At 56.8% G+C, this 10,908-nt stretch overlaps 1 long non-coding RNA gene across 1 annotated transcript; it reads right to left on the bottom strand.

The window, feature by feature from the left end:
* Positions 1–4,358: 4,358 nt before the first annotated feature.
* Positions 4,359–10,473, bottom strand: LOC109495829. The gene is made up of 2 exons (XR_002151555.3): positions 8,219–10,473; positions 4,359–7,910 (listed from the first exon to the last, which is right to left on the bottom strand). It is a non-coding gene; the product is annotated as an uncharacterized LOC109495829 (long non-coding RNA).
* Between the last annotated feature and the right edge of the window lie 435 nt (positions 10,474–10,908).

The following is a 10,908-nucleotide window of genomic DNA, read 5'->3' as shown; positions in this document are numbered from 1 at the left end:
AAGCCTGGAGGGTCGGCCCCGAGTGAGCGGTGTGACCTTGGGAGTCGTTCTCCTGCTCGGTGGAGTGCGGGGGTGGGGTGGGGGGTGGGGGGATGCTCACTTGTTTCCGCACAGCAAGCCAGGGGCAGGTCAGATGATATGTAAGCATCTGCGGAAGCGGGAGACACCCCACGTGATTCCTGAAAAAGAGGCTCTAACTCCTCAAAAGAGAAGCTTCACGAAGAAACTGCTGGAGACGGGCTGTGGTCTCTCGCTGCTCGCCCTGGGGGTCCCCGCCGAAGGGGGGCAACTTAGTTAAGGGCGCAGGAAGGATCAGAGATGCCGGTGAGGAAGCCAATTAGGCTTGGCATGAGGAAGACTGCCCAAATAGCTGGAAAAGACCAAATCTAGAGAATGTTTGGTCAAGAATGGCCACCCGTGAATGATGTGGAAGGAATTTCTGTCCAGGGCAAGTGACTGGATTAGCCAGTTTCTAACATTCTTCCCAAGGCCGCCAATACTCTGCAGGTGTCAGCTGACGTTGAAAACCACAAGCTTCCTTGGAGGTTCCGTGAAGGCAGGGATCATGCCCATTGGGTTCTTTTCTCTCTCGAGCGCCCAGAAGAGCGACAGGCATTTAGCAGGTGTTTGATAAAATTTGTTGAATGGATGCACGAGTGGACGGGTGAGTTCGACAGTGCATGTGGAAGTTCCTATAAACCGAGTTCTTGTAAAGTTAGAATTAGCAATGACCATCATTGACATTTGCTGAATGGCGTCTCAGGTGCTTTCTGTGCATTACTGTAGGGACAGTAAGTGTTACAGGGGTTCAGTCACGGGAAGAGCATGGGAAGAAGCAGGGGGTCATAGCCCGTTGGCAGAGGAGACAGGATGAGAGGCAGGGCTGGGTCTGCATGTCCGTGGCTGGCTGCTAAAACAGGAGGTTGAACTGGGCAAGCAGGGGAGGGGAAATGATCCAGAAAGGGAGATTTTGTCTCACAATTACAAACACAAGCAGAGTGAGGCCGTGGCGGAGGCGGCATCTTCCGCTGGGGCCATATTCGAGACACAGGACACCTGCATGGTGGTGGCTCGGCGGCCAACCCGCGGCTTTGTGCCACGCTGAGCTTTTCAGGGCTTCCTGGCTGACAGACGGGGGGGGGGGGGGGGGTGTCCTCAGTGGTCCCTGGGTTTGGGCGGAGCCTTCTATCCTGTAGCAAAGAACCCAAACTCGATGGAAGGGTAGGATGGAGAGCTTCTGTGAGCTTTTGCTCTTCGGAGAAAGGTTAGGGGCTCTCCGTCTATGAGGAAACTGGAGGAGAGGGGTTTGAGGTGTCCCGAGGGCAGGAATGGATGAGGTAGGACCGTTCCTACATTAAAAACAAAAGAAAAGAAAGGATTCCTGCAACAGTTCTTCTCCCAGCCAGTTGGGTCGGGGAATCCTATCCCAATCCCCCTGACCCTAATCCAGATTCCCCATACCTCGTTCCAAACTCCCCCTCTTTTTGGTATCCTTTTGAAAGTTGGAAACTCTAATCCTCAGGGGCCCTTTGAAAACAACCCCAGACGACAAACACCTGGCTCCCCCGCCCCGGGCTTCTCCTCCCCGTCCGCCTCGGTGTCCTCGCCACTGAGGGTGTCCTCGCCACTGAGGGTGTCCTCATTTGCAAGAACACCTGTGGAGAAGGGGCCGCGGTGCCTAAAGTGGGGAGCTCCGGCTCCCGCGGCCGGAAGGCACTCGCCCCTGGTTTGCTGCCCTGTGCTGCCACCTAGTGTCCCCAAGCCTTCCGATCCCTCCCCTGGGGGAGGGGCATTTCATTCACTCGCTCAGATTCGTGCATACGTTCCCTTTAACTCAGTGTTTTAGCAAAACTACGAGGAGCCTTCCCTCTGGCTCTGGACCTGGCCACCGCGTCCCCAGCTCCCTTCCGCGCCTGTCCTTTCCTGCGGCTCCCGCTCTGCCCCTTTCTCCAGATGTTCTGGGTCACGTCCATTCCAGCCCCCTCGCTGCGCCTCCCGCTCATCCCTTTCTGTTAGCAGAGGTGGGAGGGAGGCGGGAACCCCTCACGGATGGTGAGCTCCCAGCCGGGGAGGCCCAGGGTGCCCGGGAGGGGAGAATGACACCATCTGAGATCAGACGAAGGTATAACCTGGGGGCACTTGGTAGCTGGTAAATAGCGTCAGGCCGGTTCTTGTTAGGCTCACAGGGCGGGGCTTAGCGCCCCTGATTCACAGGTGACAAAAGTCGAGCTGTTAGCGAACCGGTGGCCAAGCTGGGGCGGCGGTCTTGGGCCCCCTGGCTCCCATCCAGGGTCCGCTCGTCTAGAGCAGGCCGTCTGGAAGAAGAGCATGGAAACGGAGACGCAGAGGGCCCCGTGCTTGCTGGGCGGGGAGGGACGGGGACCGTGGTGGCCTCGCCAGACAGCAGCACGCAGTCGCACAGCTCTGTCCTGCGGGCGCGCCTGCGGCACAAGGGCTCCTCCCAGTGGCCATGCTGGGCAGTGTCCTCCTCACCGGAGGGTGAGGACAGGATGGGAAGGAGAGGGTCGGAGGGGCTGGGCTGGGCGGCAGGGTGGGGGGCACGTCCAGGGCTCGCGCTCTCGGCCGGGAGGAGCACACGCGCACGACGGCCCCCCAGAGGGCGAAAAGCTGGCACGGGAGTGGGGGCCTTGCAGGCGAGAACCGTGTCCGGCACCAAAACTATTTAGGCTCTTGGCTTGTAGCGCTTTATTTAAAATTGTGCTTTAGAATGAAGTCTGTCAGGGACAGTGGAAGAGGGCTTTGCTGGTTTCAGGCAAAAGGGACGCACGCTTGCGTGGAGTGGGTCGGCATGTACTGGGTGGGCGCACAGGGAACACTCCCAGGGACGGGGGGGGGGGGGGCTGGAGAGCGGCCGCCGCTGGCACAGGGGAGCAGGAAGAGATTACGTGGGCAAACGCCACACCGTGGCTCCAGCACGAGCCAGGCTCATTGAACACCATCACCGTCTACTAGAGACCTCACAACCGGGACGGGAATAGTCAGGCAGCCTCGCGTGGTTGTGGGAGAGCCTGATTCGATGCCTACGGAAAGCACCTGGCACGCTGCAGGGATGTGCCACAGGGCAGCTCTCGGATGGCGGGGGAGCAGTGGGCAGGGCCTGGTGGCTAACCTGTGGGATCCGCGCAGTCACATCCGGGTGGAGCGGCCTAGCAGGTGACTATAAAACCCGGGGTCTGGCATCCCGGAGAGCCTGTGAGTCACCGGTGCAAAGGAGACCCCTGGTACCCCAGAAAGAGGCGAGGAAACCCAAGAGAGAAGGAGAGCGAGGGAGGGGAGACGGGGTGAGGGCCTGCAGACCTCCGGAGGGCACGCAGCATCACAGGCGCTGTCCCGAGAGGGGAGAGCGGGGACAGGGGAGATAGCCTCCCAGGGCACCGAGGGTGTGGCCTGTGTCACCAGCTGACTGAAGGGAGGGGGGCGACTTGGCCTTCCAACCAGCTTTGAGGTCACTGGGGACCCTGAAGACTGCGGTTTCAGCAGAGAAGAAGGGGCTGGAACCGAGAGAGGCAAACGAGGACGAACACTCTTCCTAATTACTCTCGGGACCTTGGGAGAAGTTTGCTGGCAAAGGAAGGCGGAGACAAAGTGGCAGTTTGAGAGGGTAACGGGGTGACGGAACGGTCTTCCCCTGTACAGGACAGATTTGAGTAGGTTTGCTTGCTGGGAAATGGAAGGCAGAAACACTGTTCCTGGAGCCGGTGCTGATGGGAGACGAAGCTTCCAGAGATGGGGCGAGGACAGCTGTGCCCCTGGGGGATCAGCCCCAACGCGCGGGGAGAAAACCACCACTCTGAAGGCAAGAAGTTAGGAAAAGAGGGAGACTAGGGAAGATACTGAAGGGTGGCCGGAAAGCTAGCTCTGTGCACAAGAGAAGCAGAAGTGGGGCCAGAGCCTAAGACTGAGACCCGTCCCCATGGGAAATCTGGCGTCACCTTCCCCTCCGCCTCCCAGGTGACGTGTGTCCCAAGTGACATGTGAGTTGGGGAGCTACCCAGAAGGACACGGGGTGGGGGTGGTTGGGGAGAGGGAGGGGGGCTGGCTCGGAGGCTCAGATGGAATTTATTAAATCAGCAAAAATGAAATATAACACCCGATCCTAGCAAAGGTACAGGCAATGAGTGGACGGTATACTGCTGGTACGATTTTTCCGGAAGGCCAACTTGGCAATAGGTATTAAAAGCTTCTCAAATGTCCCACCCCTCGGTCCTCCTCTCAGTTCTCAGTGGTAAATCTAAGGAAATAAAAAGTGTATGCACAGACATGTTCAGTGCTGTGCACAACAGAAAGAAGGAAACCGTTTTCAACAAGGCGCGTACGAGGGAACACCAGGCGGCAGCTAAGAATGTAAAAAGGCATTTATTGACATGCGCAAGTGATCGTGACGGTTCTAAATGAAAGAGAAAACCCAACACACGGAATATAAATATGTTCCTGTTCTTTTAAGTATCTACTATACACATATACACTTGCGGGGGGAGGGGGGAGGGAGGTGAAACATGGATCTGGCTTGACAACTGCAAAATGACTGCGACCATCAGCTCGGATACGGAACTGGGGCGCCTGGGCGGCTCAGTCGGTTGAGCGTCCGACCTCGGCTCATGATCTCGCGGTTTGTGAGTTTGAGCCCCGCCTCAAGCTCTGTACTAACAGCTCAGAACCTGGATCCTGCTTCCGATTCTGTGTCTCCCTCTCTCTCTCTGCCCCTCCCCTGCTCGTGCTGTCACTCCTGTCTCAAAAATAAACATCAAAAAAAATTTTTTTAATAAAATAAAATATTAGAATAAAGAATTAAGGAGAAATGACCAGTTCTAGTCATAAAGATACTGGGCACATAGATGGGAGGCTCAGGAGACAGATCTAGGTCACAGGAGAGAAATCTATGTCACAGACACAGATTGGGAGTCACTAGCATTGAGGTGGCTGCTTAAACCTCAGGTGTGGGGACGACACTTCCCTGACGAGGAGAGGGGGGCAGCCAAGGCCAGAGCCCCCCGGAATCAGTGCAGAGGGAGCGGAAGGGACACAGCGAGTGCAGAGTGATGTCGCTAAGGCGGCCAACAATCCCGGATCTGCTATGCCTCCCTGTGACTGGAAACGGGACGTCGCTCCCGTGTCACGGATGAAACGCACACCGGGTCTCTCCTGCGTCACCGCTGCCCCCACGAGAGTCCGGATAGAATGACGACTCATGCCTTTAACCGTTCTGCCTACTTCAGAGACTCCTCGCTTCCTCGTCAAGGCGGACCAGTCCTTTCAACTGGCTGACTTCTCGATTCTTCCCGACGCCCCTGGCGGCCGGCTCTCAGGTAGTCCTTCCCCAGCATTTCCAGTATCTCCCGTGCCACTGGCTTGCCCGCTTTACCTGCAGACATGCCAGGATTTCCTCAACCTCAGGGACTCTGACGGGCACGCGTGTCTCCAATACCTCCTGCTTGATGTCGCTTCCCGCGGTGCCAAACTTGTCCAAGGCGCCGCCTCTGGGCACCGTCTGTCATCACGTCACCACCCTTTTCTTCACAGACTACAGCAGCGTACCTTCCAGCTGCCTCTGCCGGAACTGTCCTCTCAAAAGCTAGTGGCAATCTCCTTTTCTTACAACCCTTTGGGCTTCGTGTGGCCGACACAGACTTTGATCTGTCTGCAAATCCCATGGTGCCGACTGTCCTTCTTTCTCGAGGACACTTTCCCGTGTGGTTCCATAAACACCAATGCGACATTTCTCAGGTAATAGATTAAAGCAAAGGACACCACTTGGGTCTCTGAGTGTGAGTTTAGCCTAGTTGGAGCAGTCTCACGAATTCAGCAGCAGAGACCTCTGCCCTGGTCAGAAAACCTTCAGTGGAACCGCGGAGGCAGACCTTAAACTACAGCGAGCTGAGCAGCAAAGCCGGCTTACAATAGGAAGACAGGGAGAATGCAGTGGATTCTGCTAGGAAATCTGTGGAAGGGAAAAAGAAAGAACTTTCTAGAAAGGCCCTGGCAGGGACCGTAGGAGAACGAAGCGGCGTCTTCAGGATGTGGAAAGACGCTGGCATGTTTCGAGACTGAAGGAGACACAAGCACAAAGGGGGACGCTGAAAACAGAAGGCAGGGAGGGGATAAATGATCAAAGTCCTGGGAGTATCGGGAAGGGTTGGCCTATCGGAGAACCGGCGTGAACAGAAACGGGAAACTTCCAGCAACATCGTCCTGGGGCATGCGCGGATTGAGGGCACCATGCCAGCGAGGGTAGAGACCAGCAGGCCAAGAGGCGTGGAGGGCTTTTTTGTTCGTTTGTTGTTGTTTTTTAACCTGCACGGAGTTTTAAAAATAATCTGAATTGGTTGTCAGTACTTAAAAATCACGGGATTTCAAATAAAACGCTGGGAGTCCAGCTTCATCTCAAAAACTGGAAGAGACCGCGGACTTCCTTGGGTGGGCATGGCCTCCCTCACACGGCGGGGCCACGTCCCACATTCACATCCTCCGCCTGGCTCCTCTGGGCGTCTCCGTTTGACATTCTGCCATTCGTACTCCTCCTGCTTCCCAGCCTGGTCATTCTGTGCCACTCTGGTTTGGGACAACTGGGTGCCATCTCTGTCCTCAACCTTCTCCACGCTTTCCCTTTGAGGACCCGCCCCACCGCGGCTTCTGTGAGATTACCTGCCACTCAGTATCACAACGGAACACTGGAGCTGGAAAGAATTCAACAATCAGCTAGTTCAGTCTTCTCAATCAATAGAACATGGTTGGATAACAGAAGTCCAGAACTCAAAAGAATTTTAAAGGTCAACTAGTCTCATTTACAAATAAGGAAACCTAGGTCTTGGGGAAATGAATGTTCTTTCTAGTTCACACAATTCTGTGCGGGGCAACACACATCTACCGAGCTCCGGCTCTGTGCCAGGCACGGCGGGGGGGGGGGGGACAGAAACTCGGGTAAGACAGCACTTCCAGCACAAATGTGGCAGTCCCAGAATGAAGGACGTACCATCATGGGACGACGGAGGCAAGCACAGTTCCAGGGGCGGGTATCTGCATATTTAACTACAGGAGTCGATTTAACTAGATCTGGACAAGGGGCTCAGGCACATTCTTCTTTTCAGTTCTTGTTGCGCGTATACGTTCTGTACCAAACACTCAGATCAAGTGTCGTGTCCCGGGTGACAGGCCTAGGAATCGGGTCTCCTAACTCAAACTGAGGTGCTGTTTCCCTGGCGTGTCGGCGTGTCGTCAGCCCTTACCTGTCCTGAGCGCATCCTCTATCGCAAACCACCTGCTAGGCACGAATCCACGTTCCTCTATGCTCTTGTGAGGTCAGCGGCACAGCATCCGGGAGCCACAGACAACACACAACACACACAGCAACAACACACCTCATACCCATTCCAGCAACGAGTCCTATGAACTTTCCCTTCAAAACGTCTCTTTTGTCCCGGCCCTTCTCTGGGGACTGCTGCCCCACTGCAGGCGAGAACCTTATTATCGTAACATGGTCTTGTCTTCAGCCTCTGATATACAGACTCACGTAAACAGTCACAGAGGGGGCTTCTCTCCGAAGTTTGCCCAAAGTGGCCTCTCTCGTCCTCCTGGTCAGCCAGCCGCTGAGCAGGGCACCTGCCTTCGGGGCAGCTCCTGTTACTCCTGGACACCCACATGGTCAGAAAGTTCCGTCACTCACCCGCTGAACGAGTACTTGCCGACCACGTTCTCTGTTCCAGGCACAGTGCTCGGCACCCTGGAGATTTCACTGCCCAGGGCTCCCCGCTGACCTTCTGCACATTCACCTTTCCTGTCTTTGTGCCACCGGCCTCATGAATTTTTGGTCTCCTTTCTTCATCTTGCACATGGAGACAATACCTTGAAGGGCTGGCGTGAGAATCAACTGACAGAACATGTGCAGAAATGCTCTGGAAATCGAGTGCAATACAGGTAAGACCTTCTTCTCCAACCGCGTCTTTTGTTTTGTTTTGGGAGGCGAGGTGATTCCACTTATTTCTAAATCATATTCTATACAAATGAGTAACCGTCCTATGCGTTATGTATAAACCATAAGGAAATACCCTTCCATGTACCATTTAACCCGATAACTAGAACGTTACCACTAGCACCCGCCTGGTTTTCCGCATCCCACCCCCAACCCCTCTCCAACATTAACTACTGATGAACTTTGTGTTTATCACTCCTCGGCCTTTTTAAAGTTTTACCACACACACACCTAGACACTATACTGCTTCACTGTGCGTATTTTGCAGTTTATGAACACGGCTCCGAATGTCTGTCGTGCACCGGGGCTTCTCTGTTGGTCTGTCCAGTGCAGCAACGCCCCACGGGGCGGGCAGTCCTCTCAAGGGCCGGGGTCTCGGCCTCCAGGATTGAGGGTCTTGGCCTGCGCGGGTGGGGGTCGCGGCCTCCTGGGTGTGCGCGGTCAGGGGTTGTGGTCCCCAGAGATCGGGGGGCCCTCGGCTGCCAGGAGGGGGCCCCCGCCGGCGGCCGGGCGCGCGGGGCCAGCGGGGCGTCGTCCACCGGCGGCCTCGCGCGAGATCGCGGCCCGCGCGCACGCGTGGGGCCGAGGTCCCTCCCTGCGGGGCGCGCCCCCGGAGACCCCGGCCGGCCACGTTGCGTACGCTCGCGTCTCGCAGGGAGAGGGTGGTGTCGGGCTCACGCATGCGCACCCGCTTCCCCAGGCCCTGGCCAGACGCAACCACAGCGGTGCGCCCGCGGCTTTTTTTCCCCATCTGGGGCTAAAGCTTCTGTGGACGCATGCGTCGTGCCCGGGCTGCGGTTGGCTGATGACCCCGTCCGTCACTGGAATAGCCAACGGGGGCGTGGGGGGATTCTCAAGATCCACTACCCCGCCCCACGGTGGGCGCGCTGGGCGTGGCCTCGGGTCTTTGTCCGCCCCGCGCTGGGGGGGAGAGCGATTGACCTGCTGCTTAACCATTAACGTTGGCTTTATTTGCCGCGTCGCGGCGGAGAGGGGCAGTGGGCGACTGACGGGCCGACGTAAAGGGTCTTGGGCTCAGTGACGACGGGCAGTTGCCAGTCGGCCATTTATTGAGCGCTTGCTGTATGCCTGGCGCTGTCCGGTGTTCCTTTGCACCCCCCCCCCCCCCGCACGGAGTCGTCCTCCGGTCCGGCGGGAGGCCGGAGTCGCCAGGGGGCGGGGCCTCCGGCTCCTGAGCGGCACGTGGCGGGGACGCAGCCAGGGCGGGGGCGGCTCGGTAGTCGTGCGGGACCGGAGAGCGGCGGCTGCGGGAAAGCGAGCCCACATCGCGGGAGGGCAAATGCAGCCGAGTCCCAGCGGCCGTAAACTCTGGCCCCCAGGCTCCTCCCAGCCGGGACCTGCCAGACGCGCAGGGGACAGACCCGGGAGCCGCCGGTTGCTTGGGGCCCTCGGGTTTACCAGCTGTGGAGGAAGGCAGTGACACGGGGTGATGGAAGTCTGCAAACAAATAAGCCGTCTGTACCGACTCCAGCAGGAGCCACCTTGGAGCCTGGGGTGGGGTCGCCCGTGTCCTCTTCACATCCGCTCGCTGTTCCTGAAACACGTTTCCACAATCACAAGGCTGGAAAAGTTACTCAGCCCATGGGACTGCGGAATGAGTCAGAAGAACACGAGCTACAGCGAACCGGCCTGGCCGCCTCCTCGGCTGGACGACCAGATACCACCCTTTGCTTCCCGTCTCCCCAGGGCCGCCTCTTTGGGGACAGGAGCCCAGTGGGTGCTCGTTCTCCAGTGGACCCCCGAAACTGGAAGCCACACCCCTCTTCCGCCCTGTTGGATCAGGAGCTGGAAAGTAGAGGAGAAGCTGCAGAAAGTCGCCACACCCTGGGGGGGGGGGGGGGGGGGAAGCGTCGTCACGTTCGTAGGGCTCCGCAGTTTGCGAAGCCCAGTGTCCGTTTAGTCCGACGGAACACGCTGTGTGCCAGGCACTGAGCCAGACACGAAAAAGGGGAGCGCTTTCAGTCCAGTTGTAGAGAAAAAAAAAAAATAGGAAACTAGGGCCTGCGCTTCGGGGTAGGATGAGCTGGGCGCTATAAAGGAGGCCTCCCAAGACCCCTGGCACGAACCAGTGGGGCGAGACAGGAAAACCAGGACAAGTTTTTCTGGAAGGGAGCCTTGAATGGCAGGAAAAGTTTCAAAGGTAGAAACAGGTGTAGAGCAGGTTGGGTGCACAGACCTCTTCTTACTTACCCTAGGAAGTCATCCATCCAGTTTCTTGTCTTTGACAAGTAGCAGTAACCAAAGTAGTGACTCACGCTTACTGAGCCCATATTATGGATCAAGAATGGTTTTTGTTCCTCTGGAATATTCTTCAGGTGCCTGAGAAGTGTCTTCTTCCCTCATCAAAAGAAAACCAAGAGGGGCGCCTGGGTGGCTCAGTGGGTTAAGCGTCTGAGTTCAGCTCAGGTCACGATCTCACAGTTCGTGGGTTCGAGGTCCGCATCGGGCTCTGTGCTGACAGCTCAGAGCCTGGAGCCTGCTTTGGATTCTGTGTCTCCCTGTCTCTCTGTTCCTCCCCTGCTCTCACTCTGTCTCTTTCTCTCTCAAAAATAAAGATTTTGAAAAAATTAAGAAACAAAAAACCAAGAACCTCTGAGGGTGCACTGGGTATCCCTATGAAGGAGCAGTGGGGCCTTTGGAACCAGATCTTCCTGAGGTTCCCCCGTTCCCCTACCACCCCTGACGTACCCCCGCAGCCACCCCTGGGGAGCAGAGCACCTGTACCCACCCACCCCCCCCTTTGATGCCTCAAAGAATTCATCAGTGAGTTTTCCCTTGTTTGAGATTAGCACAAGGCTAGTGAGTCAAGCAAGGCTTTAGTAAAGGCAGGAGACCACAGATAGGGAATACATGTCTGGTTAATCGCACCTACACAACACTGCTCCCCTTCGGTGGCTCAG

This window comes from Felis catus, chromosome F1 (genome assembly GCF_018350175.1).
Source record: "Felis catus isolate Fca126 chromosome F1, F.catus_Fca126_mat1.0, whole genome shotgun sequence".
Lineage (NCBI taxonomy): Eukaryota > Metazoa > Chordata > Mammalia > Carnivora > Felidae > Felis > Felis catus.
This window is presented reverse-complemented; position numbering and strand designations above follow the sequence as displayed.